The sequence below is a fragment of the Podarcis vaucheri genome, assembly GCF_965113315.1.
Source record: "Podarcis vaucheri genome assembly, chromosome: 16".
Lineage (NCBI taxonomy): Eukaryota > Metazoa > Chordata > Lepidosauria > Squamata > Lacertidae > Podarcis > Podarcis vaucheri.
In genome coordinates, this window is record NC_138754.1 from 28,783,826 (window position 1) to 28,810,992 (window position 27,167).

The following is a 27,167-nucleotide window of genomic DNA, read 5'->3' on the forward strand; positions in this document are numbered from 1 at the left end:
GATTTGTGGCACTGCAGAGGGGTTGAACTTGTTGGTGCAGCGCTTTGGTTTTTTGAATTTTGAGTGATAGGCAAAGCTTTTCGTAAGCTTCTGCAAAGATATTAAGGATGGTTTGGAGGTAATCCATCAGAACCAGGTCAGGGAACCATTTTTTATTCCCAGGCACCGCATTCCTTTCTAGGCAACCTCCTTTCTGTCAGCTACATGGCAGTGGCGGCTGCAACCACAGGCAAAAACGGGTGTCACAAACAATGTAATTTTTTAGTCTTGCACTGTGGGCTGGTTTCTAAACACTCACTTGCACACCCCACTTTATCATCCATTCAGAGAACGCAAGAGTTTTAGCCCCAAAAGCCTGCTTAAAGGAAAAGGGCCCTCCCCCCTTAAAACAGGGGTGGGGGCATATTTTCATTTCAAGGGCCACATTCCTTCTGAGCAATCTTTCAGGGGCCACATGCCAATGCTGGGAGCAGCCAGAAGTGGGTGGAGGAATGAATTTTCACCTTTTACGGCTAGGCTATCTCGGTACAAATTCACATAGTCTTTATCGATTTTCCATTTGGTTGGCAAAATCAATGATCCGAGGTGAAGGACGCAGTCCAGCCAGGCAAACACATTTAAGGAGAGAGAAAAACAGGGCTGGTGAGGGGTGTGGCTTAGGGATGAGTCCCAAGGACTGCACAGGGCTGTATTGGGGCCCCATGGCCTGACATTCCCCATCTCTGCCATAAACGTTGGGTCCATATATGATATAACTAGAGAGAACTCAGCCTACAAAGAATGGAAAAGATTTGCAGGCCCAGAGGAATCAACTGCCCTTCCACGCATGTTCCCCACCAGAGAAAGGTCCCTCCAGCGTCAACAGACAATGCGCTAGCAATTCCTCTTTCACAGCTGAAGGTTTTTGTCTCACTTCCCCATCTGACTGTGTCATTGTGGCCAGTGCTGTGTGCCGTCCCACCAGAGCAAGCAGTGATAGTCTGCCTCATCCTGCACCTCAGCTTTGGCAATGGTTAACGTGGCTGTCTTGCCAGACACGGAGCCAGAGAATCGGTCTGAGATCCCGCTGGGCCTGTTGCTCCCACCGTAGATGATCAGCTCAGGGGTCTGGCCAGGTTTCTGCCGGAACCACTGTTGATAGCGAGTGTCCAATTTATCCCTTGAACAGGTGATTTGAGCATCTTGCCCCCGAGACACGGAGACGGATGGAGGCTGCCTTACTAAGGAACCTGCAAAGAGAAGGAAGCATCTCATCAGAAAGGGAGTCTCTGATTGTTCAAATACACACACAGGCAAATGCAGGTTTCCTTGGTACCTGAGCAGTAAGTGAGCAGGGTGATGAGAAGGGATGCCCAGAGCATGATGGGAATCTAGATCAGAAAACCTTCCCAAGGCAGGAAGGCACAGGAGGTTTTCCAGCTCAGATCCTCTGCTCCTCTCTTAAGCCTCACAGAGAACCTGTGACCCAGCCCCACATTCAAATCCTTTCCTTCCAAAAGCAACGCCCCCTCCTCCTACTCACACCAACACTGTATACAGAGTTAAAGCCCAACGAGGGCTGATTCTTCTCACTGCATGAAGCCTCTCAGGTAGCAAGGGATGGATCAGTCAGTTTCAGTTCCTGAAACTGATTTTGGGTTGGCACATTTCTGCCTGAAGGACCCGCAAACTCCTCTCGATCCTCAGAGAAGGAAGGGACAGTGTCAGAGCTCAAGGATGCATTTCCTTCAGGAAAAGGCACTCTGTGTATGAAGGAAGGGACAGTGAGAAGTGTCAGCTGGGGAGAGTTCTGAGGGCCAGATTGAGATGCCTGGGGGGCCATATTCAGACCCCAGACCTGAGATTTCCCATCCCCGGATTAAACTCTGAACAATAACATGATGAAAAAACCACTGATGTATAAGAGCACTCCATTTGTTTTGTGAACTTGGAAAGATATGGAGGTGATGACTCACACAAAAGATTAAAATGTTGTCTAATTGGAACCTCCATGTCCAGAGACAATATATCAGATTCTGGGCACATTAGGTTGTGATTCTCTTTGCTTCTGCTTCCCAGAGCCCTCTGGCTGGCTGGCATTGCAAGGGGAATACTGGACAAGACAGAGATGGGTCTGATTTAGCAAAGTGAGACTTTGTGCACCACCATTCATGTGCAGCCTCAGTCCCTATTGCACACCCATTGTTTTTAATACATAATGCAATTGGGGGTGTGTGGACTGAGTATTGTAACGGAGTAGACATGTCATGATGGACTACAGGAATGATTCTGTGCAGCCATTTTTCTACTCTATGTCTCATGACACTTTATTCATCCCCCCTTTCCATTATATGCAAGTGTTGAAATTTCACACTCCACCAGGCATAGGCAGTTGAGAAGATCTGTGAGGCAGAAGCTCACTGTTCTCATTCATGGTGTCGCTCAGCTGTAGGAAGAGCGCTCCCTGTGTTACCTGAAATGATAACTGCTTTGTTCTTGTTGCATGTCTTCTAGTTCTCTTGAGAACCCTACTGCAAATGAATGGATCATGCACTCTCTCTCCAAAGGTTTCCCCATTTCTGTGCACATCTCTTAGTTGGAGAACAACTTCACAACGATTCAGAGAAGTCCAAAATTCACTTAGGTATTTTGGTTCTGGAGTTGTTCTGGGAGTTGCATGTTGGGTAGGTTTGCCTTTAAAAGCAACCAACTCAAACTTCTTCTCCACTTCAAACCACAGGTTGGCAACCTGAGGCCCAAGGGGGTGTAACCAGCCCATGGCTTACTTTTGGACACACTAATGGTTTGTCCCAGAGCTGCCTGCTCTTTCTAAGTTCCTTCTTTTGTCTTCGTTCCCTCTGTATTTTCCCTACTTTGGAAAGCCTTTCCATATGGCCCCAGAATGCTATAAAAGAAAACTGACGAAGGGCGCTTCACAAAAAAACCTCTGGGCCATCCACTGATGTAACGAAGCATTGTTCTTTGACCTGGTGCTCTAAAGATGCTTTGAATTTGAGCTCCCATCAGCTCCAGCCATCAGCACAGCTGCAGTGCAGAACATGGGGAGGTTCAACATTTCTGGAGAAATATGTAGTACAAAAGAGCCATATTGGCTGGGGCTAATGGATGTCGGGGGGGCTAAAACCAGCTGGACCAAGGCTGCAATGAAGCTGGAGGAACTTGAGCATGATGAGTTTTTGTTTCAGAACCTTAGCTAGCTGTATCACTGTGTAACATGAAAGACCCACTTGCAGAACTGTATGCACCACAGTAATAAACTGCCTCATCTCCTGCCTGCACGTTGGTGATGGTTAAATTGGCCACTTTCTTTGGGGCATCATTGGAAGGAGAGAAGCGACTGGAGAACTCTGGTCCAAAATCTGTCTTGTTCCTGTTTATGCTCCGCCACAGGATAAAATTCGGGCTCCTTCCTACTTTTTGTTGATACCAGCCGAAGCCTCCAAAGCTGGAACTAATTGTGCAGGAGAGCTGGGCTGTACCTGCCAGTGAAGCTGATGCTGCGGGAGGCTGAGTCAGGGTGAACTGAGAGAGAGCCCCTGCGAGACAAGCAAAAAGGAGAAAAAAGATTGAATGAGAGATGAATTCCATGCATTGCAAAGTTAACCAAAGGTGGCAGCGAGTGCGTGGATGGAGGACTGAGGAAAGTGGGAGAGAAGTGTTTGGTCTCCACCTGAGCAGCAAGTGAGGAGAAGGAACAGAGACAGAAGCATCGTGGTAGCAGATCCATATCAAGCTGCTCTTCCTCAGGAAGCGAGGATTCGGGTTGAGCTCATTCCCCACAGTTGATGTTCAACCTCTTGTTGGAGCATGCATGCAAATATACTTCCTCCTCATTGGTCAGGGAGGGACCGACATTCATCCACAGTCTTTGGTTAGAAGAATTAAAGCTGCCCATTGAGGCATCTTTTGGCCCCTGTGAGAACAGGATGGTGGATCAGATGAGTCTTTAGTCTGACCCAGCAGGCTGCGGGAGAGCAATCCTGAAGCCATTTTGACTCACCCAATAACCTCAAATAATCTTCTGCAGCAAGGGAGGCAATTGGGGAAAGGCTTCCTGTTGTATTTTTGCTTGCAAATCCTGTCTTAAAGGGCGTATTTGTGTATGAATAGAGTGAGCCTGTGAGCTGGATTCAGGAAATAAAGCATTAACTATCACACGATTCTATTATTCTACTTAGCGTTCGATGCGGAGAGTGTGTGAAACATACGTTGTAGATATTTTCCCCACATTTATTATGCTTTTTTGTGTTATACATGAGAAAACTTGGTTTACTTATTTGTATAACATTCTTGTTTATAAAACACGCGCGCACACAAAAAACTCTCACACGATTCTCAGGTATCCTGGCAGACAGGATTTCTGCTGTTGACCCGCCTTCTACGATGTAAGTATGATGATTTTGGGGTGGTCTTTGGCTAAGGGGGTTGGGCAATATCAAAAGTCTTTAAAGGTTCCTGCACACTTTTGTTCAGGGTCTCTCCCTCCTTGGAAAAATAAACAGCAAAATAAATACCTGTCTTCCCTTCCACTGGATCCAGCCTCCATCCATTCTTCTCTGACCAATCATGGACTTAGGGGACTCAGAGTCCCGTGGGGAGTTGGGCAGCAAAAGCTAAACCCCCATGATTTACATCAGAAGGATGCAGGTGTCACGATTTCACAGTCTGTCAGACCTAGACAGTTGACAATCATGCGAGGCAGAACGTCACACTTGTCATACTGGGTGCAGTGCAGTAGTAAGGAAGGGAACTCCCTCTGGTGCCAGAACCTATAATTGCATTCAACATATTACCTCTTGCTTACTATCCTTCTGCAAACCTCCTGGGCAGTGCAGACAGATAAAAGACACTGAAAGTACCGTAAATAAACTGATAACTCCTTGTCTTCCTCCCCTTTTCAAATCACATTAAGACTTTGAGCGTTCTGGGCAAAGAGAGGAGCACACTGTTGCCCTTTTATTCCTTTATTCACCTGTTAATTATTTTATTTCTGATTTTTTATTTCATACATTTCAATAATTTTATAATCATTTTAACATTTATGACTTCCTTCCCCCTCTTTCTGCTTAGTGTTAAGGTTTTAGTCTCATTAGAAGTTATTGTAAGTTTAAGTTTAAATCTGCTGCAACTGGATTTCTTATGAACAGTGCCAGTTCTGAATGTATTGGATTTGTGCCCATTATGCTCATTTGTCTTCCGTAGCAGTAAAGCTCTGCTGGATGAAATACAATTGCCTCTGGTCTATTTTAGGGGGATCCTGCAACGTGTTTAAGTTGTTACTCTGCTTACTATATGTAATGGGTATGAGTTACTCGTGCGTAAACTGGTGCCTTTCTCAGTTAATTTGCCTTGTTAAAACTTTCTGACTGCACAGCCCCTTCTCATAGTGGCTGCCTCAGTCACTGGCAGAATCCGTCAGTGGGCGTTTCTTGAACCTCTTCCAACATAAAAGTTGTTTGACACCCAGTCTCCTCCTCCTCTCACTGCGCGGGAGTCTTCTGCGCAGGGAAGGCGTGGGTAGCGGAGGACCTGGGCTCTCCTCACTGATGTCCAGTGAAGAGTCCTGGAGCCCTCTCTCCACTTCCCCCATCTGCCTCCCTTTATCCCTGGTGTTGTGCTGATTGGCTTCCCCCTCTACTGAGCTGTTTCTCCCCCTGCTGCTGGGTCCTTCGCCAGCATCATCTGGGAGCCTCCCCTTCGCCTCTCGCTCCGATGTCAGTTCCCTGACACTATACATTGGAATCTACTCTGGATCAATACTGAGTAGGATTCCATGACACTTCCATCAGCCCCAGGTAGCTTAGCTGTGGCCCAAGAAATGTGGAGGCTCAGAACAACTGGAGAAATTTGCAGTCACAAACGGCTGTGCAGTCTGGGGTGAGTGAAAGTCAGAGGCTCAAACGAGCATGGCAAAGCCTGTGACAGAGCCTGAGGGGTTGAGGGTGAAGAGTTTTTGTTTCAGTTTCTCCGCTAGCTGCATCACAGTGAAACGTGCAGCTTTTGCCGTGGTACGCAGCACAGTAATAAACTGCCTCGTCCCCTGCCTGCACGCTGGTGATGGTTACAAAGGCCGCTTTCCTCGGGACATCATTGGAAGGAGAGAAGCGGCTGGAGAACTCCGCCTCAGAATCTGTCTTGCTTTCGTTTATGTTCTGCCTCAAAATGAATTTGGGGCTATCTCCTTCTTTTTGCTGATACCAGTGAAAATAAGTAAAGAAGTAATTTGTAATTGTGCAGGAGAGTTTAACTGTACCTGCCAGGGAAGCTGATGCCGAAACTGGTTGAGTCAGAGTGAACTGAGAGAGAGCCTCTGCAGGAGATGAGAAAGGGGGACAAAAAAACACAACAAATTAAATGTGAATTATTATTATTTGGATAGTGCCCTTCATTTGTAGATCTCATGGCGGTTCACAACATAAAATTACAACTTAAAAACCACAACAAAGACAAGAACTACAGACCCCACAAACCAATAACCCTCCCTTTGCACAAACACGTTTAAAAGGGCATAGGATGTTAATAATCCCAAGAAGAACATTTTCGTCTGGCATCTAAATATATATCCGGAAGGCGGCAGACAAACCTCCCTGATGAGAGCATTCGACATGTATTGCAAAGGTGACTGAAGGTAGCAGTGAGTTAGTAGAATAAGCATCCATCAGTGATGGAGGACAGAGAAAAGGGGAAGAGACTCATTTTGTCTTCACCTGAGCAGCAAGTGAAGAGAAGGAGCAGAGTTTGGACCCTCATGGTAGCAGATCCAAACCAATCTGCTTTTCCTCAGTGAAAGGGAATATGGGTTGGTCTTACTGCCCTCGTTTGATCTTAAAACCCTTGCCAGAGCTTGCATGCAAATATCCTTCCTCCGCATTGGTCAGAGACCGCAGTCTTTGATTATAAGAGTTAAGCATATTCACCTTGTACACAGGCTTGCTTGAGAGTTTCTAGCACAGTACAGTCGTACCTTGGAAACTGAACGCCTTGGCACTCGAACATTTTGGCTCCTGAATGCCACAAATCTGGAAGTGAGTGTTCCGGTTTGCAAACGTTCTTTTGGAACCCAAACATCCGGCACGGCTTGTGTGGCTTACAATTGAGTGCAGGAACCTCCTGCAGCCGATCGGAAGCCACGCCTTGGTTTCTGAACGTTTTGGAAGTTGAACGGGCTTCCAAGGTACAACTGTACATTATTATTGCTAAACAACTGGCAGGCACAATATTAACTAGACTGTCAAGATGTGGGGGGGGGGGGGTTGGAGGTGGGGAGTAGGGGAACTGCTGCAGTTGTGAAAATAGTACACAGCAATGAATTATATTTAGGGAGAAGGTGCCTGCAAAAAATGTGCATAGAAGACAAAATTGCAAATAACAATGCCTGTTTTAGGAAAAATACACACAAAAATGCAGCGAGTGTCCACGAGGGCTTAAGAAAAAATAAAATTGATGCAGAAAATTTGGAGAACTGAGCTGTTCACCCCTAGTTATGGGCAAATAAGTAGCTACAGCAGACAACAGGCAACTTTCATGTTAATTCCCAAAGGTCTTTTTTAAGTGGAGTTCCTTCCCATGTTCAGCTTTGACTCACCAAGGGGTGAGAAGCCAAATGATGTGTGCTCAGGGATGAATGAAGCAGCGGAATTAAGTGAATTATAAATGTAGGGAGGCTTTAGCTATCAAGAACTACTAACATATTTTAAAAACATTGTTATGCACTATATTGCATGCAAATAACAGCATGCTTTCAAAGCATGAGTGATTAGGAAGCCCTGGAGGAAGTAACCTATTTTCTCCCCAAAAAACATTTTCTTGCTTCATTTCGCCATACAGATGCAAGGGGATGGGGTGATCTCTGCAGTTAACAAATTCTGCCAAAGGAGGAGTAAAAAAAGGAAGAAGAGATCAGCAGCACCATCTACAGGATAAAATTACAGCATCTTGCGGCTTGTGTAGAATAAGTTTTCAAAGAGTGCTGTGCTGAAACTGGTCTTCTAATTTATCCAGCCTTTTCTTCAGCTGCAAAATAAGCTTCTGTCTTTCTGACTCTTTCATGGAGTGCTTTAGAATTCAGGGATTTGAGCTTAAATCATTGTTGCAAAGAAGCTGCAGGTAATTGGGTAGCTGCTTTATTTTTTTATATCTCGCCTGTTGGAGAAATGTCGTTGCTCTGAGCAATCTCCACCCCTGTTCTCTCCTCAATCATCAATAGCACCCCCCAACCTAACGGTGGCCGCTTAGGGCCATTTGCCTCTGAGTCCTTTGCTCTCCTACTTTCATTGCTTCCGTGCTTTCTATGCATGGGTCCAAGCAGTTTGGACCTTGTGCCACCACTTCCCTCCAGAAAACCCACTATTTAGTGATAAACTGGAGTGAAATGAAAACCTGATTGTTGTCTGCTCTGATTCAGGGCTAAACCGCAGGTTTTCCCAGGGGAAAGGCAGCAGGAGAAATAGAAGGGTGGATGAGTTCTAACCCTGTACTCCATGAAGAAGGCCTAAGACAGGCATTGTTATTTGCAATTTTGTCTTCTATGCACATTTTTGCAGGCACCTTCTCCCTAAATATAATCCATTGCTGTGTACTATTTTCACAACTGCAGCAGTTCTCCTATTCCCCCACTAAAAAACCCACATCTTGACAGTCTAGTTAATATTGTGCCTGCCAGTTGTTTAGCAATAATAATGTACAGTCATACCCTGAAAGCCTGTTCAACTTGCAAAATGTTCGGAAACCAAGATGCGGCTTCCGATTGGCTGCAGGAGCTTCCTGCACTCAATCGCAAGCCGCCCCAGACGTTTGGGTTCCAAAAGAACGTTTGCAAACCAGAACACTCACTTCCAGATTTGCAGCATCCAGGAGCCAAAATGTTTGAGTGTCAAGGTGTTCAGTTTCCAAGGTACGACTGTACTGTGCTAGAAACTCTCAAGCAAGCCTGTGTACAAGGTGAATATGCTTAACTCTTATAATCAAAGACTGCGGTCTCTGACCAATGCGGAGGAAGGATATTTGTATGCAAGCCCTGGCAAGGGTTTTAAGATTGAAGGAGGGCAGTAAGACCAACCCATATTCCCTTTCGCAGAGGAAAAGCAGATTGGTTTGGATCTGCTAACAAACTCTGCTTCTTCTCTTCACTTGCTGCTCAGGTGAAGACAAAATGTCCTCCCCTTACAAAGAAAAGCTGGGATAACAGGCAACAGAGAGCTTCACCAAAAATCAACAAGACCCAGTTTGCACAATTTGTAAGTAAGCATCCCGCAAGAAACACACATATTTAGCTCACACACATTCAGGTTTATGCTTGGCAAAAAGATTTTAAAAAAATGAAAAAGAGGGTGGAAACGGGAAGGGAAAAGGGAGTCTGGGGAAAATGACTTTGGCAATGTGAGACCATCAATAGAGAGAAAAGGGAAGCACTTTTGAGTCAGGTTCCCCTTCTGGTTTTATCACTGTGTGACTTGTCTCTAGCTCCAGCAAGACAGTAATAGTCAGCCTCATCCTCTGACTTCACATTGGTGATGGTTAAATAGGCCACTTTCTTTGGGGCATCATTGGAAGGAGAGAAGGGGCTGGAGAACTCCGGTCCAAAATATGTCTTGTCTTCGGCTATGTTCCGCGACAGGATAAAACTTGGGCTCTTTCCTGCTTTGTGTTGATACCAATCGAAATCTCCAAAGAAGTATTCACTGCTGACTGTGCAAGAGATTTGAACTGTACCTTCCAGGGATGCAGACTGAGTAGCCAGCTGCGTCAGGGTGAACTGGGCGAAGGACCCTGCAAAGGTGAGAAATGGAAGGAAGCAATAAGTGGTTGTTTGCTGTAACACTAGTAAACCAATGAATCAGACCAGAATAATGTGGAAGGGGCACAGTTGAGTGGTCTAGCATCTGCTTTCTGTATACTGACAGTGCCAGTCATGGCACAGAACAGAAACCCTGCCAGTCAGTGCAGGCAACGCTAAGCTCAATAGACCAATGTTCCACCAAATATGAGATAGCTTCCTTCCTTCCTCTGTAGAAGAGAAGAGCATGAAGGAAAGGTTTTCCTCACCTGAGCAGCAAGTAAAGACGGTGAAAAGGAGCAAGGCCCACTCCATCCTGTCTGTGTTGTCCAGGGCCCTGAGGACAAAGGGTGCCCCTTGCTATTCTCCAGCGCTCGCTCCCTCTCAAATACCCAGAATGGGTCTCTCATGCAAATCTGCTGGCTCTTCCTCATTGGCTAGAAACTAGATTGAATTTGAAGAAGGTCTCTGTATCTACATATAAGTCTCCTGCAACCAGACATTGCGTGTCGACGTCCCCAGGGCCACCCCAATAACTCACAAATCACACAGGAATTTTTGTTTAAGGTTTTTGGCATAATTTTGGCCACAGCTTTATTAAAATACAAAAATATGAGTGGTTCCTTAGGCATTGATTGCGACTATCTGCCCCCCCCCATGGGGGACAGAATGACATTCCACAGGCCTGTGAAAGTCAGAAAAGTGGAATACACTTGGGGGTAGTGTGAGCCAGCCACACCTTTTTTCAGGCATTTCTGTTTCATTCTGCTCGCTGCTTCTTTTCTTTTTCTTTCTTTCTAATGAATATATTAAATTTAAAGTACTCCTTTTCACATCCTTTAGCTATCCATGACTTCCTGTCTTCTCCTTCCATGGTTCATTTTACGTACCATAAATCCCTGCATATTTTACAAAAAGCATACCATTCAGTATTCCCCGATTGCATCCATCAAAACTTATTTACACTGTTGAATTGATCTTAATGCTGCCAGCATTTTCAGCTGTACACAGTTATGACCCATATATATACAGTAAATATTTTCCAATCTTCTCTAAACATATGTTCTTCTTGTTCTCTTATGCTAAGTGTGCAAGCTGTGCATAGTCCATCAGTTTCAGTTGCCATTTGTCTTTATTTGGGACCTAGAACCTTAATTCTTCATCTTGAAGTTTTCAGAATCCACAAGGATTGTGGTACTTTTCTAAAACATGGCCTAAATCCATGTGGATCGTAAGAGCTGAGAGGCAAGACCATCCATTGAGGCAGGATGTACGGCATGCAGGGACAGTACAAAGTCCCAGTCCCATGCAGAGGAAAATGCCAATGGGCAGTTGATCTGTGAGTGAACAGGAAGCCTCTGACAGAGTTGCTCACGTCTGCCAAACGTGCTTCTGCTTCACTTCACAGCAGAGTAGCAGGGTGTACAGGTGGTGTCTGATATAATAGATTTCTGCAAAAAATGGGAGAGAAAGGGCTGACATCTCCCCCTACAGGGGAAAGCTGGGATAGTAGGCAACAGAGAGGTTTACCAAAAAACAAGACACAGATTGCACAATTTGTAAGCAAGCATCCCGCAAGAAACACACATATTTAGATTTCTGCAAAAAATGGGGGGGGGGGGGAGGGCTGACATCTCCCCCTACAGGGTAAAGCTGGGATAGCAGGCAACAGAGAGGTTTACCAAAAAACAAGAAGACCCAGATTGCACAATTTGTAAGTAAGCATCCCACAAGAAACACACATATTTAGCTCACACACGTTCAGCTTTATGCTTGGCAAAAATATTTTTTTAAAAATGAAAAGGAGGGTGGAAACGGGGAGAAGGAAAAAGGGAGTCTGGGAAAAATGACTTTGGCAATGTGAGACCATCAACAGAGAGAAAAGGGAAGCACTTTTGAGTCAGGTTCCCCTTCTGGTTTTATCACTGTGTGACTTGCCTCCAGCTCCAGCAAGACAGTAATAGTCAGCCTCATCCTTTGCCTGCACGTTGGTGATGGTTAAATAGGCCACTTTCTTTGGGGCATCATTGGAAGGAGAGAAGCGGCTGGAGAACTCTGGTCCAAAATCTGTCTTGTCTTCGTTTATGTTCCGCCGCAGGATAAAACTCGGGCTCTTTCCTGCTTTGTGTTGATACCATTCAAAACCTCCAAAGCTGGAACTAATTGTGCAGGAGAGCTGGGCTGTACCTGCCAGTGAAGCTGATGCTGTGGGAGGCTGAGTGAGGGTGAACTGAGAGAGAGCCCCTGCGAGACAAGCAAAAAGGAGAAAAAGATTGAATGAGAGATGAATTCCATGCATTGCAAAGTAAACCAAGGTGGCAGCGAGTGAGTGGATGGAGGACTGAGGAAAGTGGGAGAGAAGTGTTTGGTCTCCACCTGAGCAGCAAGTGAGGAGAAGGAACAGAGACAGAAGCATCGTGGTAGCAGATCCAAATCAAGCTGCTCTTCCTCAGGACGCGAGGATTCGGGTTGAGCTCATTCCCCACATTTGATGTTCAACCTCTTGTTGGAGCATGCATGCAAATATACTTCCTCCTCATTGGTCAGGGAGGGACCGACATTCATCCACAGTCTTTGGTTAGAAGAATTAAAGCTGCCCATTGAGGCATCTTTTGGCCCCTGTGAGAACACGATGGTGGACTAGATGAGTCTTTAGTCTGATCCAGCAGGCTGAGGGAGAGCAATCCTGAAGCCCTTTTGACTCTCCCAATCACCTCAAATATTCTTCTGCAGCAAGGGAGGCAAATGGGGAAAGGCTTCCTGTTGCATTTTTGCTTGCAAATCCTGTCTTAAAGGGCGTATTTGTGTATGAATAGAGTGAGCCTGTGAGCTGGATTCAGGAACTAAAGCATTAAATACCACACGATTCTATTATGCTACTTAGTGTGCGATGCGGAGAGTGTGTGAAACATACGTTGTAGATATTTTCCCCACATTTATTATGCTTTTTTGTGTTATACATGAGAAAACCTGGTTTACTTATTTGTATAACATTCTTGTTTATAAAACACACGCGCACACAAAAAACTCACACGATTCTCAGGTATCCTGGCAGACAGGATTTCTGCTGTTGACCCGCCTTCTACGATGTATGTATGATGATTTTGGGGTGGTCTTTGGCTAAGGGGGTTAGGCAACATCAAAAGTCTTTAAAGGTTCCTGCACACTTTTGTTCAGGGTCTCTCCCTCCTGGGAAAAATAAACGGCAAAATAAATACCTGTCTTCCCTTCCACTGGATCCAGCCTCCATCCATTCTTCTCTGACCAATCATGGACTTAGGGGACTCAGAGTCCCATGGGGAGTTGGGCAGCAAAAGCTAAACCCCCATGATTTACATCAGAAGGATGCAGGTGTCACGATTTCACAGTCTGCCAGACATAGACAGTTGACAATCATGCGAGGCAGAACGTCACCCTTGTCATACATGGTGCAGTAGTAAGGAAGGGAGCTCCCTCTGGTGCCTGAACCTATAACTGCATTCAACATATCACCTCTTGCTTACAATCCTTCTGCAAATCTCCTGGGCAGTGCAGACAGATAAAAGACACTGAAAGTACCGTAAATAAACTGATAACTCCTTGTCTTCCTCCCCTTTTCAAATCACATTAAGACTTTGAGCATTCTGGGCAAAAAGAGGAGCACACTGTTGCCCTTTTATTCCTTTATTCACCTGTTAATTATTTTATTTCTGATTTTTTATTTCATACATTTCAATAATTTTATAATCATTTTAACATTTATGACTTCCTTCCCCCTCTTTCTGCTTAGTGTTAAGGTTTTAGTCTTATTATAAGTTATTGTAAGTTTAAGTTTAAGTCTGCTGCAACTGGATTTCTTATGGACAGTGCCAGTTCTGAATGTATTGGATTTGTGACTATTATGCTCATTTGCCTTCCATAGCAGTAAAGCTCTTCTGGATGAAATACAATTGCCTCTGGTCTATTTTTTAGCAATCCTACAACGTGTTTATGTTGTTACTCTGCTAACGATACATTGGAATCTACTCTGGATCAATACTGAGTAGGATTCCATTACACTTCCATCAGCCCCAGGCAGCTTAGCTGTGGCCCAAGAAATGTGGAGGCTCAGAACAACTGGAGAAATTTGCAGTCACAAACGGCTGTGCAGTCTTGGGCGGGTGAAAGTCAGAGGCTCAAAGGAGCATGGCACAGCCTGCAATGGAGCCTGAGGGGTTGAGGATGAAGAGTTTTTGTTTCAGTTCCTCCGCTAGCTGCATCACAGTGAAACATTTTGTTTGTGCCGTCAAATGCAGCACAGTAATAAACTGCCTCGTCCCCTGCCTGCACGTTGGTGATGGTTACAAAGGCCACTTTCCTCGGGACATCATTGGAAGGAGAGAAGCGGCTGGAGAACTCTGGACCAAAATCCGTCTTGTCATCGTTTATGATGCGCCTCAAAAGGAATTTGGGGCTCTCTCCTCCTTTGTGCTGATACCAGTAAAAATAATTAAAGAAGGTATTCGTAATTGTGCAGGAGAGTTTGACTGTACCTGCCAGGGAAGCTGATGCCGAAACTGGTTGAGTCAGAGTGAACTGAGAGAGAGCGCCTGCAAGAGACAGGAAGGGAAAATAAAAATTGATCAAAATGTGGCGTTTCATTTACCTCAAGGTAGACAGAGAGGGACAAAAAACAAGTGGAGAGACCATCGGTCGGGGAAGGAGGACAGACAGAAGCATTTTGTCTTCACCTGAGCAGCAAATGAGAAGCAGGAGTAGAATCGGGACCATCATGGCAGTAAATCCAAAGCAATGTGCTTTTCTTCCAGAAAAACAGGTATCAGTTGCCCCTATTTCCCTCCTTTGATCTTAAAGCCCTTGCCAGAGCCTGGATGCAAATGCACTTCCCCAATTTGGCTAGGGAGGGACCAACAGTCTTTGACTACAGGAGTGAAGCCTATTTCACTTGTACACAGTCCTGCTTGGGGCATCTTCTTGGCCACTGTGAGAACTCAATGGGTCTTTGGTCTGGTCCAGAGGGACTCTCCTAATCTACCCATACAACACCTGTTTTTGGATTATGCATCAAAGAGTGAACTGAAATGTGTGTGATCATCACCTGATAAATTCAGCACATTCCAACACCGAAGCAACTTGTTCATACCTTCTTCTTCTTCTTTGGCGATCACTCGTAGCCTAGTAAGATTGTCTTCCATAAACACGGTTTTAACAATGAATCAGTAAATGACTGTGGAGACCAATTCTGGATCCACACGTCCTTCCGCATTGGGGACACAGGTTTCCGGGCGGGAGTTGATCACGGTGTGGATTTGCCAAGCGTGCCTTCCTCTTAGCACGTTTCTCCCTTGCATACTAAGTTTGAGTGTCTTCAAAGCCCATGACACCTTTGGTAAACGCTGTTCTCCAACTGGAGGGCCCGCAGGCCAGTGTTTCCCAGTTGTCAGTGTTTATACTACTTTTTTTTAGAATTGCCTTGAGACAGTCTTTAGACCTCATTTGCTGACCACCAGCATTATGCTTTCCATTTTTAAGTTTGGAATAGAGTAGTTGCTTTAGAAGATGATCATCAGGCATCTGCACATGACTAGTCCAACAAAGTTGATGTTGAAGAATCATTGCTTCAGCACTGGCGATCTTTGCTTCTTCCAGTACACTGGTATTAGTTTACTTGTCTTCCCAAGTGATGTGTAAGATTTTTCAGAAACACTGTTGGAATCTTTCGAGGAGTTGGAGATGGCGTTTATAAGTGGTGCATGTTTCACAAGCATATAGTAAGGTTGGTAGTACAAAAGCTTTGTAAACAAGCATTTTGGTTTCCCTCTGAAAGTCCTGGTCCTCAATCTGCTGTTCAATCGGGAGAAAGCCGCACTTGCAGAGCTCAGGCAATGCTGAATTTACTATGAATGTTGGCCTTTGTGAAAAGATAATTGTCTAGGTAGGAGAAGTGATCAACATTTTCCAACGTTACACCATTGAGTTAGATTTGTGGTGCTGCAGAGGGGTTATTTTGAACTTGTTGGTGCAGCACTTTGGTTTTTTGGATGTAGAGTGATAGGCCAAGCTTTTCGTAAGCTTCTGCAAAGATATTAAGGTTTGGAGGTAATCCATCAGAACCGGGTCAGGGAAGGACACAGTCCAGCCAGGCAAACACACTTAAGGAGAGAGAAAAACAGGGCTCGTGAGGGGTGTGGCTTAGGGATGAGTCTCAAGGACCGCACAGGGCTGTATTGGGGCCCCATGGCCTGACATTCCCCATCTCTGCCATAAAAGTTGGGTCCATATATGATATAACTATAGAGAAGTCAGGCTACAAAGAATGGAAAAGATTTGCAAGCCAAGAGGAATCAGCCCTCCTTCCACGCATGTTCCCCACCAGAGAAAGGTCCCTCCAGCGTCAACAGACAATGCGCTATCAATTCCTCTTTCACAGCTACAGATTTTTGTCTCACTTCCCCCTCTGACTGTGTCATTGTGGCCAGTGCTGTGTGCCGTCCCACCAGAGCAAGCAGTGATAGTCTGCCTCATCCTGCACCTCAGCTCTGGCAATGGTTAACGTGGCTGTCTTGCCAGACACAGAGCCAGAGAATCGGTCCGAGATCATGCTGGGCCTGTTGCTCCCACCGTAGATGATCAGCTCAGGGGTCTGGCCAGGTTTCTGCCGGTACCACTGTTGATGGTGAGTGTCCAATTTATCCCTTGAACAGGTGATTTGAGCATCTTGCCCCCGAGACACAGAGATGGATGGAGGCTGCCTTACTAAGGAACCTGCAAAGAGAAGGAAGCATCTCATCAGAAAGGGAGTCTCTGATTGTTCAAATACACACACAGGCAAATGCAGGTTTCCTTAGTACCTGAGCAGCAGTAAGTGAGCAGAGTGATGAGAAGGGATGCCCAGAGCATGATGGGAATCTAGATCAGAAAACCTTCCCAAGCCTGGAAGGCACACGGTGTTTTCCAGCTCAGACCCTCTGCTCCTCTCTGTGACCCAGCCCCACATTCAAATCCTTTCCTTCCAAAAGCAACGCCCCCTCCTCCTACCCACACCAACACTGTATACAGAGTTAAAGCCTGGCGAGGGCTGATTCTTCTCACTGCATGCAGCCTCTCAGGTAGCAAGGGATGGATCAGTCAGTTTCAGTTCCTATCTGTTCCTCACTTTTTCAATCTTGATTTTGGGTTGGCACATTTCTGCCTGAAGGACCCGCATTCTCCTCTCGATCCTCAGAGAAGGAAGGGACAGTGTCAGAGCTCAAGGATGCATTTCCTTCAGGAAAAGGCACTCTGTATATGAAGGAAGGGACAGTGAGCAGTGTCAGCTGGGGAGAGTTCTGAGGGCCAGATTGAGATGCCTGGGGGGCCGTATTCAGACCCCAGACCTGAGATTTCCCATCCCCGGATTAAACTCTGAACAATAACATGATGAAAAAACCACTGATGTATAAGAGCACTCCATTTGTTTTGTGAACTTGGAAAGATATGGAGGTGATGACTCACACAAAAGATTAAAATGTTGTCTAATTGGAACCTCCATGTCCAGAGACAATATATCAGATTCTGGGCACATTAGGTTGTGATTCTCTTTGCTTCTGCTTCCCAGAGCCCTCTGGCTGGCTGGCATTGCAAGGGGAATTCTGGACAAGAAAGAGATGGGTCGGATTTAGCAAGTGAGACTTTGTGTGCCACCATTCATGTGCAGCCTCAGTCCCTATTGCACACCCATTGTTTTTAATACATAATGCAATTGGGGGGGGTGTGTGGACTGAGTATTGTAACGGAGTAGACATGTCATGATGGACTACAGGAATGATTCTGTGCAGCCATTTTTCTACTCTATGCCTCATGACACTTTATTCATCCCCCCTTTCCATTATATGCAGGTGTTAAAATGTCACAGTCCGCCAGGCATAGGCAGTTGAGAAGATCTGTGAGGCAGAAGCTCACTGTTCTCATTCATGGTGCCGCTCAGCTGTAGGAAGAGCGCTCCCTGTGTTACCTGAAATGATAACTGCATTGTTCTTGTTGCATGTCTTCCAGTTCTCTTGAGAACCCTACTGCAAATGAATGGATCATCCACTCTCTCTCCAAAGGTTTCCCCATTTCTGTGCACATCTCTTAGTTGGAGAACGACTTCACAACGATTCAGAGAAGTCCAAAATTCACATAGGTATTTTGGTTCTGGAGTTGTTCTGGGAGTTGCATGTTGGGTAGGTTTGCCTTTAAAAGCAACCAACTCAAACTTCTTCTCCACTTCAAACCACAGGTTGGCAACCTAAGGCCCAAGGGGGTGTAACCAGCCCATGGCTTACTTTTGGACACACTAATGGTTTGTCCCAGAGCTGCCTGCTCTTTCTAAGTTCATTCTTTTGTCTTCGTTCCCTCTGTATTTTCCCTACTTTGGAAAGCCTTTCCATATGGCCCCAGAATGCTATAAGGGAACACTGGCGAGGGGCTCTTCACAAAAAAACCTCTGGGCCATCCACTGATGTAACGAAACATTGTTCTTTGACCTGGTGCCCTAAAGATGCTTTGGATTTGAGCTCCCATCAGCCCCAGCCACCAGCACAGCTGCACTGCAGAACATGGGGAGGTTCAACATTTCTGGAGAAATATGTAGTGCAAAACAAGACCCACTTGCAGAATATTATGCACCACAGTAATAAACTGCCTCGTCTCCTGCCTGCACGTTGGTGATGGTTACAGGGTTAAACTGGAAGAACAGGCAACACAGAGGTTTACCCAAAATCAACAAGACCCAAATTGCACAATTTGTAAATAATTGGTGAAAATTGGTGAAAAGGAGCAAGGCCCACTCCATCCTGTCTGTGCTGTCCAGGGTCCTGACGACAAAGGGTGCCCCTTGCTATTCTCCAGCGCTCCCTCCCTCTCAAATACCCAGAATGGGTCTCTCATGCAAATCTGCTGGCTCTTCCTCATTGGCTAGAAGCTAGAGTGAATTTGCAGAAGGTCTCTGTATCTACATATAAGTGTCTCCTGCAACAAAACATTGCGTGTCGAGGTCCACCGGGCCACCCCAATAACTCTCACATCACACAGGAATTTTTTTAAAGGTTTTTGGCATAATTGTGGCCACAACTTTATTAAAATACAACAATGTGAGTGGTTGCTTAGGCATTGGTTGTGACTATCTGCCCCCCCCATGGGGGACAGACTGACATTCCGCACGTCTGTGAAAGTCAGAAAAGGGGAATACACTTGGGGGTAGCGACGGAGCAGGGAACCTGCCCTCAGCCCTCCCCAAATGCAACCAGGGGCTTTTGCATGGCCCAAGCCCCTTGCTAGGGTGGACAAAAGCAATAGTGAGCCCCTGGATTCCTTTAACGGAATCCCTTGCAGCAGCAGCAGCATTAGAGAGGCAGGCACAGCCAATCCATGCCCCTCAACCAACCAAACCATAAACCAATGCCTAACCACAACCTTACAAGTTGTGACGATTTGCTACGCAGTAGGCAAAAACCAAATGGCCCCAGCCAATCAGCCAGATGGACAAAATTCCTACCGGGCCCCTGCCCCAATGGGAGACGACCCCACGACAGGCATAGCAAGGTCAAAGCGAACAACCCTAAATATAGGGAGGGGGGACGGGCAATCTGATGCACGGGCGAAAAGAGGAAGCCCTAGCCTCGTGCAAGGAGTTTTAGCATTTCTGGCTGTCAATCAACCAATGGCAACATTAACTTCTTTCCAACGACAAGTGAAGCCCAATTGCACCAGTGGCCAACGATCAATTAGCCCGCCCCACAACTTTGGAGTGTCCTGTCGGCCCCCACCGCAACACGTGCTCTCCATGAAGGAGAACATGCTTTGCAGCATAGAGGGCTTCTCTTCAGATTACAAGCCAGCCACATCTTTTTTCAGGCTTTTCTGTTTCGTTCCGCTCGCTGCTTCTTTTCTTTTTCTTTCTTTCTAATGAATTTATTCAATTTTCTGTTTTACAATTTAAAGTACTCATTTTCACATCCTTTAAATATCCATGACTTCCCGTCTTCTCTTTCCATGGTTCATTTTACGTATCATAAACCCCATGCACATTTTACAAAAAGCATACCATTCAGTATTCCCCGATTGCGTCCATCAAAACTTATTTACACTGTTGAATTTATTTTTATGCTGCCAGCATTTTCAGCTGTACACAGTTATGTCCCATATATACAGTAAACGTTTCCCAATCTTCTCTAAATGTATTTTCTTCTTGTTCTCTTTTTCTATATGCTAAGTCTGCAAGCTGCGCATATTCCATCAGTTTCAGTTGCCATTTGTCTTTATTTGGGACCCAGAACCTTAATTCTTCATCTTGGAGTTTTCAGAATCCACAAGGATTGTAGTACTTTTCTAAAACATGGCCTAAATCCATGTGGATCATAAGAGCTGAAAGGCAAGACCATCCATTGAGGCAGGATGTACGGAATGCAGGGCCAGTACAAAGTCCCAGTCCCATGCAGAGGAAAATGCCAATGGGCAGTTGATCTGTGAATGAACAGGAAGCCTCTGACAGAGTTGCTCACTTCTGCCAAACGTGCTTCTGCTTCACTTCACAGCAGAGTAGCAGGGTGTACAGGTGGTGTCAGATATAATAGATTTCTGCAAAAAATGGGGGAGAAAGGGCTGACATCTCCCCCTACAGGGTAAAGCTGGGATAGCAGGCAACAGAGAGGTTTACCAAAAAACAAGAAGACCCAGATTGCACAATTTGTAAGTAAGCCTCCCGCAAGAAACGCACATATTTAGCTCACACACGTTCAGCTTTATGCGTGGCAAAAAGATTTTTTAAAAATGAAAAAGAGGGTGGAAACGGGAAGAAGGGAAAAGGGAGTCTGGGAAAAATGAATTTGGCAATGTGAGACCATCAATAGAGAGAAAAGGGAAGCACTTTTGAGTCAGGTTCCCCTTCTGGTTTTATCATTGTGTGACTTGTCTCCAGACCAAACAGCACAGTAATAGTCAGCCTCATCTCCTGCCTGCACGTTGGTGATGGTTAAATTGGCCACTTTCTTTGGGGCATCATTGGAAGGAGAGAAGCGACTAGAGAACTCCGGTCCAAAATCTGTCTTGTCTTTGACTATGTCCCGATACAGGATAAAACTTGGGCTCCTTCCTGCTTTTTGTTGATACCAATTGAAACTCCCATTGTGCAAGAGATCTGAACTGTACCTTCCAGGGATGCAGACTGAGTAGCCGACTGCGTCAGGGTGAACTGGGCGAAGGACCCTGCAGAGGAGAGAAATGGAGATTTGTGAAGGAAGCAATAAGTGTTTATTTGCTGCAACACAGGTAAACCAATGAATCAGACCAGAATAATGTGGAAGGGGCACAATTTAGTTGTCTAGCATCTGCTTTCTGTATACTGACAGCGCCAGACACAGCAGAGGGCAGAGACCCTGCCAGTCAGTGCAAGCAACCCTAAGCTCAATAGACCAATGTTTCACCAAATATGAGATAGCTTCCTTCCTCCCTCTGTGGAGGACAAGAGCATGAAGGAAAGGTTTTCTTCACCTGAGCAGCAAGTAAAGAAGGTGAAAAGGAGCAAGGCCCACTCCATCCTGTCTGTGCTGTCCAGGGCCCTGAGGACAAAGGGTGCCCGTTGCTATTCTCCAGCGCTCGCTCCCTCTCAAATACCCAGAATGGGTCTCTCATGCAAATCTGCTGGCTCTTCCTCATTGGCTAGAAGCTAGAGTGAATTTGCAGAAGGTCTCCGTATATACATATAAGCATCTCCTGCAACCAAACATTGCGTGTCGAGGTCCCCAGGGCCACCCCAATAACTCACACATCACACAGGAATTTTTGTTTAAGGTTTTTGGCATAAGTTTGGCCACAACTTTATTAAAATACAAAAATATGAGTGGTTGCTTAGGCATTGATTGCGACAATCTGCCCCCCCCCATGGGGGACAGACTGACATTTCACAGGCCTGTGAAAGTCAGAAAAGGGGAATACACTTGGGGGTAGCGACGGAGCAGGGAACCTGCCCTCAGCCCTCCCCAAATGCAACCAGGGGCTTTTGCATGGCCCAATCCCCTTGACAGGGTGGACAAAAGCAATAGTGAGCCCCTGGATTCCTTTAACGGAATCCCTTGCAGCAGCAGCAGCATTAGAGGGGCAGGCACAGCCAATCCATGCCCCTCAACCAACCAAACCATAAACCAATGCCTAACCACAACTTTACAAGTTGTGACGATTTGCTACGCAGTAGGCAAAAACCAAATGGCCCCAGCCAATCAGCCAGATGGACAAAATCCTACCGGGCCCCTGCCCCAATGGGAGACTACCCCATGACAGGCATAGCAACGTCAAAGCGAACAACCCTAAATATAGGGAGGGGTGGACGGGCAATCCGATGCATGGGTGAAAAGAGGAAGCCCTAGCCTCGTGCAAGGAGTTTTAGTGTTTCTGGCTGTCAGTCAACAAATGGCAACAAATGGGATCCAGGAAAAACGACTTTGGCAATCCCACCCACCATTGCAACCAATGTGTTTTGACTACTATACAGTGGTACCTCGTGTTACATATGCTTCAGGTTACATACACTTCAGGTATACTGAGTTGAATAGGATCCAAATTGCAGCAGTCTGATTGGTCCTAGAACAATAGGATTCAGAATTCAGCAGTCTGATTTGTCCGCAGGAGCCACTCAATCCAACTCCAGGTGGAAGTGAATCCGCAACCTGATTGGCCTACAGGAGAATATCGGAATTAGCCAATCACGTGCGCCTATTGTGTAATAATGTACATAAAGCAGACATTTCGGGGGAACTTCCATTCCTCCTCACTACTATGAGCTAAATAAAGAGCATGAAATCCACACTCGACTCCGAGTATATTTCACTAGCAGTTCGAAAGCACGCCAATGCAAGTAGATAAATAGGTACCGCTGTGGCGGGAAGGTAAACGGCATTTCCATGTACTCTGGCTTCTGTCATGGTGCTCTGTTGCGCCAGAAGTGTTTTAGTCCTGCTGGGCACATGACCTGGAAAACTGTCTGTGGATAAACGCCGGCTCCCTTGGCCTGAAAGCGGGATGAGCACCACAACACCATAGTCACCTTTGACTGGACTTAACCGTCCAGGGGTCCTTCACCTTTTATAACTTTATGCTAAAAAGTCACCACATTTCTTCATATGACACTAACTCAGAGCATGGCTGAACTGGAAGCACCAGACATGTAGCCACACATAGTGAACTTCACTTCATGTCACAGTTGTAGGGGGTGCAGATAGCCTCTGACATCCCCATATCTGCCCAATGTGGGGGGAAAGTGGACCGACATCCCCCCTAATGTCTAAAGCTGGGATAGCAGGCATCATATCAGCTAATTACATGAACACTAATGGTACCTAATATGAAATTGGATGCTGTTTGTCAGTGGCCCAGTGCTACTCCTTCAGGCCTTTGAGTAAGATTCGGATTTCCAAACGTTTTTGCCTGATAATGGCTTACTCTTTAAATTTTAAGTATTTCAGGTACTTATTTATTTATTAAACTTATTCCACCTTTCCTGCTCTAAGGACCCCAAGGCAACAACAAGTGATGGAACAAAGCATTTTAAAATCAATTGCTTGCTGGGTTATATTGATGTGGAACAGCGGCTGGAATCAGATGTCATTTTAGTTCTGTCCAACCCTGCTATTGAAAAGGCTCCAGGCTCAGAATGAAGAGAGCTCTGTGGTGAATCTAAACTCCTTGCTCTGAAGGAGGCAACATGAATGTTTTTGTTTCATTTCCCCATCAGACTTGATCACCGTGTAACACATTGCTGAACCAATCCCCACAGTAATAAACAGCCTCATCTCCAGCCTGGACATTGGTGATGGTTAAATAGCCCATATTCCCAGAGAGGGAAGCAGTGAATCGATCAGGGATCCCTGTTCCTCTGTTGCAACCATTACACTGCACATAGCGGGGGACTTGTCCAGGTCTCTGCTGATACCAGTAAATATAGCCACGATTGCTGCTGGCGGTGCAGAAGAGTTTTTGTGGTTTCTCCTAGTGACACAGACTGAGAGGGAGGTTGAGTCATCGTATCCTGTGAAATGACACCTTTGGAAGATGGAAAAATGAAAGGAAAACATTTAATCTTGCTTCTGCTTCCAGATATGAAGGAAGCACTATGAGAAATGCATAGCATCTGTTTGCTGTTCTCCCAGAGTCCTGAGGAGTGTGAGGCCTCCACATCCTTACCTGAGAAGTAGCTGAAAAGTGCAAGGAAGGACAGGGTCCAGGCTTTGGTGAGCATGGTTTGACCTTCTAAAAACAAAGGGTACCTGGATTAACCTTCCTGCTTCTGTCCTAAATCTCCCCAGGAACTGGAGACAAAGGTCCTGCCATATAAAGCTATTGGTGCCCATTGGCTTTGCTAAAATGCCACTCCTCCTCTGAGGAGGTGAGACAATCTATCTCAGCCAATGAACAAAGAAGATATTTGCATGAGGAAGAGTATATAAAAGAAGAGGAAAGGTTCTCGGCTTTGTGCTGGGATGAGGGAAATATGAAATTTGTGAAGCATTGATCACTGGAATAAGAATCTCAAGAAAACAAATCAGGCCAGGGTGGGTGTGAGACAGAAACTTGGGAAATATCTTTTAATAACTTTAATTAAATTTTCTGTTTTACATTTTAGAATATTCATTTCTAAAAATATCAAGGACTTCTTCTCTTTTCATGACTTGTTTTGCATAACATAAAACCCTGCATATTTTACATAAACTAAACCATTCAATATTACATTATTAGATCCATCAAAACTTATTTACACTGTTGAATTTATCTTAATGCCGCCAACGTTTTCAAGTGTACACAATCCCCCCCATATATTCAATAAACATTTTCCAATCTTGGGAAATAACCCATCTCTCTCTCTAAACAGTAACATTATTATTAAATAATAATAAAAAACATATATAAAAACAGAATAAAACATTGAACATTAAAAAATTTCCCTGTACAAGAATGCCTTCAGAGGTCTTCTAAAGGCTGTATAGTTACTTATTTCCATGACTGGGGGGTTGAATAACATACCCTGAAACATTTCTCTGATGGAAAAAGAGACATCCTAAGGGAAAGCAGGACATTCAGGGATCAGATCAGAAACCAGGACGCCTTCTGTAAATCCCAGACTGTCCTGGGAAAATAGGGGCACCTTGAGGATCTGTCATCTCTACTATTCAAAGAGTCCCATGTAAAGATCAAATGAAGCTCTGTAGCAAATCTGAACTCCTAGCTCTGAAGGAGGAAGAGAGAAGGTTTTCGTCTCAGTTCCCCATTAGATTTGAGCACTGTGGAACGCATTAATACTGCTATACCATGTGCCACAATAATAAGCAGCCTCATCTTCAGCCTGAGTGCTGGTGATGGTTAAATAGCCAACATTTCCAGAGAGGGAAGCGATGAATCGATCTGGGATGCCCTCACCTCGGTTTTGGCCATTTTGGTGCACATAGCGAGGGCCCAGTCCAGGTCTCTGTTGATACCAGGCAATGTAGCTCACTTTACCATTGGGGGTGCAGGAAAGCTTAGTGATTTGTCCAACGGACACAGACTCAGAGGCTGCTTGAGTCATAGGAGCCTGTGAAATGACACCTGTGTAAAAAAGAAATGAAAACCATTGTTTTGATTCACTTAGGGTGCTTAGATCAGACAGGCACTAAGATCAATCTGCAATATAAATAGTTTTGTTGTTGGGAATTAGATCTATGGAAAGCGAGTCCTCTACATCCTTACCAGAGAAGTAGCTGAGAAATGCAATGAAGGACAGAAACCAGGCCATGGTGAGTTCTCTAGAGCAGGCTGACTTTCTCAAAGAAACAGAGAACTGGCAGGGACTGTACTGTTCCTTTCTTATATCCTCCAGGACCAAAAGATGAAAGGTATGTCGCTTAAAGCCTATTGGCTTTGCTAGAAATGCCCCTGTGGAGGCGGGACATTCCAAGTCAGCCAATGAACAGAGAAGACAGTTCACATTTGCGTAAGAAAGAGTATTTGAAAGAGGAGTCACTCCTGGGTTTGTCCTGGGATGACAGAAATATGAACTTTCAGTGGCAATGTTTGCAGCAATAGGAATAGGGAGTGAACATATGGGGGGAACTTGAGAAACCACTGTTTTCCTCTTAACAGAAGACTGAGGAATTTGCCCTGGTGGATGAGGGGCCAGGAGGGAGAAAGCTTAACAGGTTTTGATCTGGATAATCCTTCCAACTAGCTCTGGCCTTTCTGCAACCCCACCAAACTTATTGAGGCCTTAGTGGTATCTGTTGAAGGCTTCCCTCACCCGTCTCAGAATCTGACACTATCCTCTAGCTCAAGAGTGGGGGACAATTCTCAGGACAGCATTTTCTCCCTGGGAACGTTTCAGAAGCTACTTTTTCAGAAGTGCTTGGTGGAGCCAGAAGCAAAAGTAGATGGAATAGTGAATTTGAACAAGGCATTGGTAGAATTGGATGCATTCCAGCCATGCAAAACATAAAGGTTTCAACACACTCCCCAACACTCCTATATTCCAATCAGTATTATCACAGGCTCACAGCTCAAGGACACATTTCAGCCTGGCAAAGACATTTCAGGTCATGGAGCAGGCATGGTGTGGCCTGTGTCCTGGAGAGATGTGTGGCCCTGCAAGAATTCTGAGGGCCTGATAAGAGAGGACTGGAGGGTCATATTTGACCACTTCCAACCTGAGTTTCTCCACCCACCCTCTAGAATGTAGATGATAGGTTTTTTTTGAAACTGCATCTACCAGGATTCCATGTGCCTAGGGAGTTAAGTCCAGTCAAAGGCCACTTTCTAAGCTCTTCTCAATTTTGGGGAGAGCGGTGGAGGAAGGCTGTCCAGAGACTGTGACTCTATTAACCCTCTCGCTTCCAGTGTTTCTTCTCCTAGCTGTTCACCATCCAGTGTTTCCCAGCTTCTGCCTTCTGAACTATGCCCCTCTGCAAACCACTGTTCCAAATCTATACTGTCCTCAAGCTCCTGCGAAGATTCAGGATCTGGAGCAGGAGCAGGGGGAGGGCGAGGCTCCCACCACCCCTCCTCAGTGCAGCCCTGTCCCTGACACAAGTTGAGTCATTGTATGTTGAGAAATGGCACCTTTGGGAGGAAATGAAAAGAAGAAGAAGAGCTTGAGTCATCGATTTTGCTAACAAATAGCCTCAAAGCGCAATGATACATGCAGAATATAATGGGTGTTGTGGACCCAGAAATCTGAAGAGTCACCTGCATCTTTACCTGAGATGTAGCTGAGAAGTGCAAGGAAGCCCAGAGCTCAGACCCATTCTAGAGGAGCCTGCCTTTCTCAAAGGAACAGATAAGGTGCAAGGATCTTCTGGGTTTTTTCCTGAAATCCCATCACTGCAGGTCTAGGAAAGCTACTGGTGCCCATTGGCTTTGCTAGAAATGCCACTCC

General features: G+C 45.5%; 4 protein-coding genes and 2 long non-coding RNA genes across 14 annotated transcripts in view; 4 read left to right on the forward strand and 2 right to left on the reverse strand.

The window, feature by feature from the left end:
• The window catches only part of LOC309521129 (immunoglobulin lambda-1 light chain-like), a 627,875-nt gene that overhangs the window by 359,205 nt on the left and 241,503 nt on the right, over positions 1-27,167 (forward strand). The gene's annotated exons all lie outside the window — the stretch shown is intronic.
• The window catches only part of LOC309521111 (immunoglobulin lambda-1 light chain-like), a 603,006-nt gene that overhangs the window by 322,964 nt on the left and 252,875 nt on the right, over positions 1-27,167 (forward strand). The gene's annotated exons all lie outside the window — the stretch shown is intronic.
• Positions 1-27,167, forward strand: part of LOC309521126 (immunoglobulin lambda-1 light chain-like) — a 593,187-nt gene that overhangs the window by 303,388 nt on the left and 262,632 nt on the right. The window lies entirely within an intron of this gene.
• The window catches only part of LOC309521127 (immunoglobulin lambda-1 light chain-like), a 593,349-nt gene that overhangs the window by 295,548 nt on the left and 270,634 nt on the right, over positions 1-27,167 (forward strand). The window lies entirely within an intron of this gene.
• LOC309521170 overlaps positions 1-27,167 on the reverse strand; it is a 78,661-nt gene that overhangs the window by 32,103 nt on the left and 19,391 nt on the right. The window lies entirely within an intron of this gene.
• LOC309521168 lies at positions 9,601-10,130 on the reverse strand. Its single transcript, XR_014214510.1, has 2 exons — positions 10,045-10,130; positions 9,601-9,768 (listed from the first exon to the last, which is right to left on the reverse strand). It is a non-coding gene; the product is annotated as an uncharacterized lncRNA (long non-coding RNA).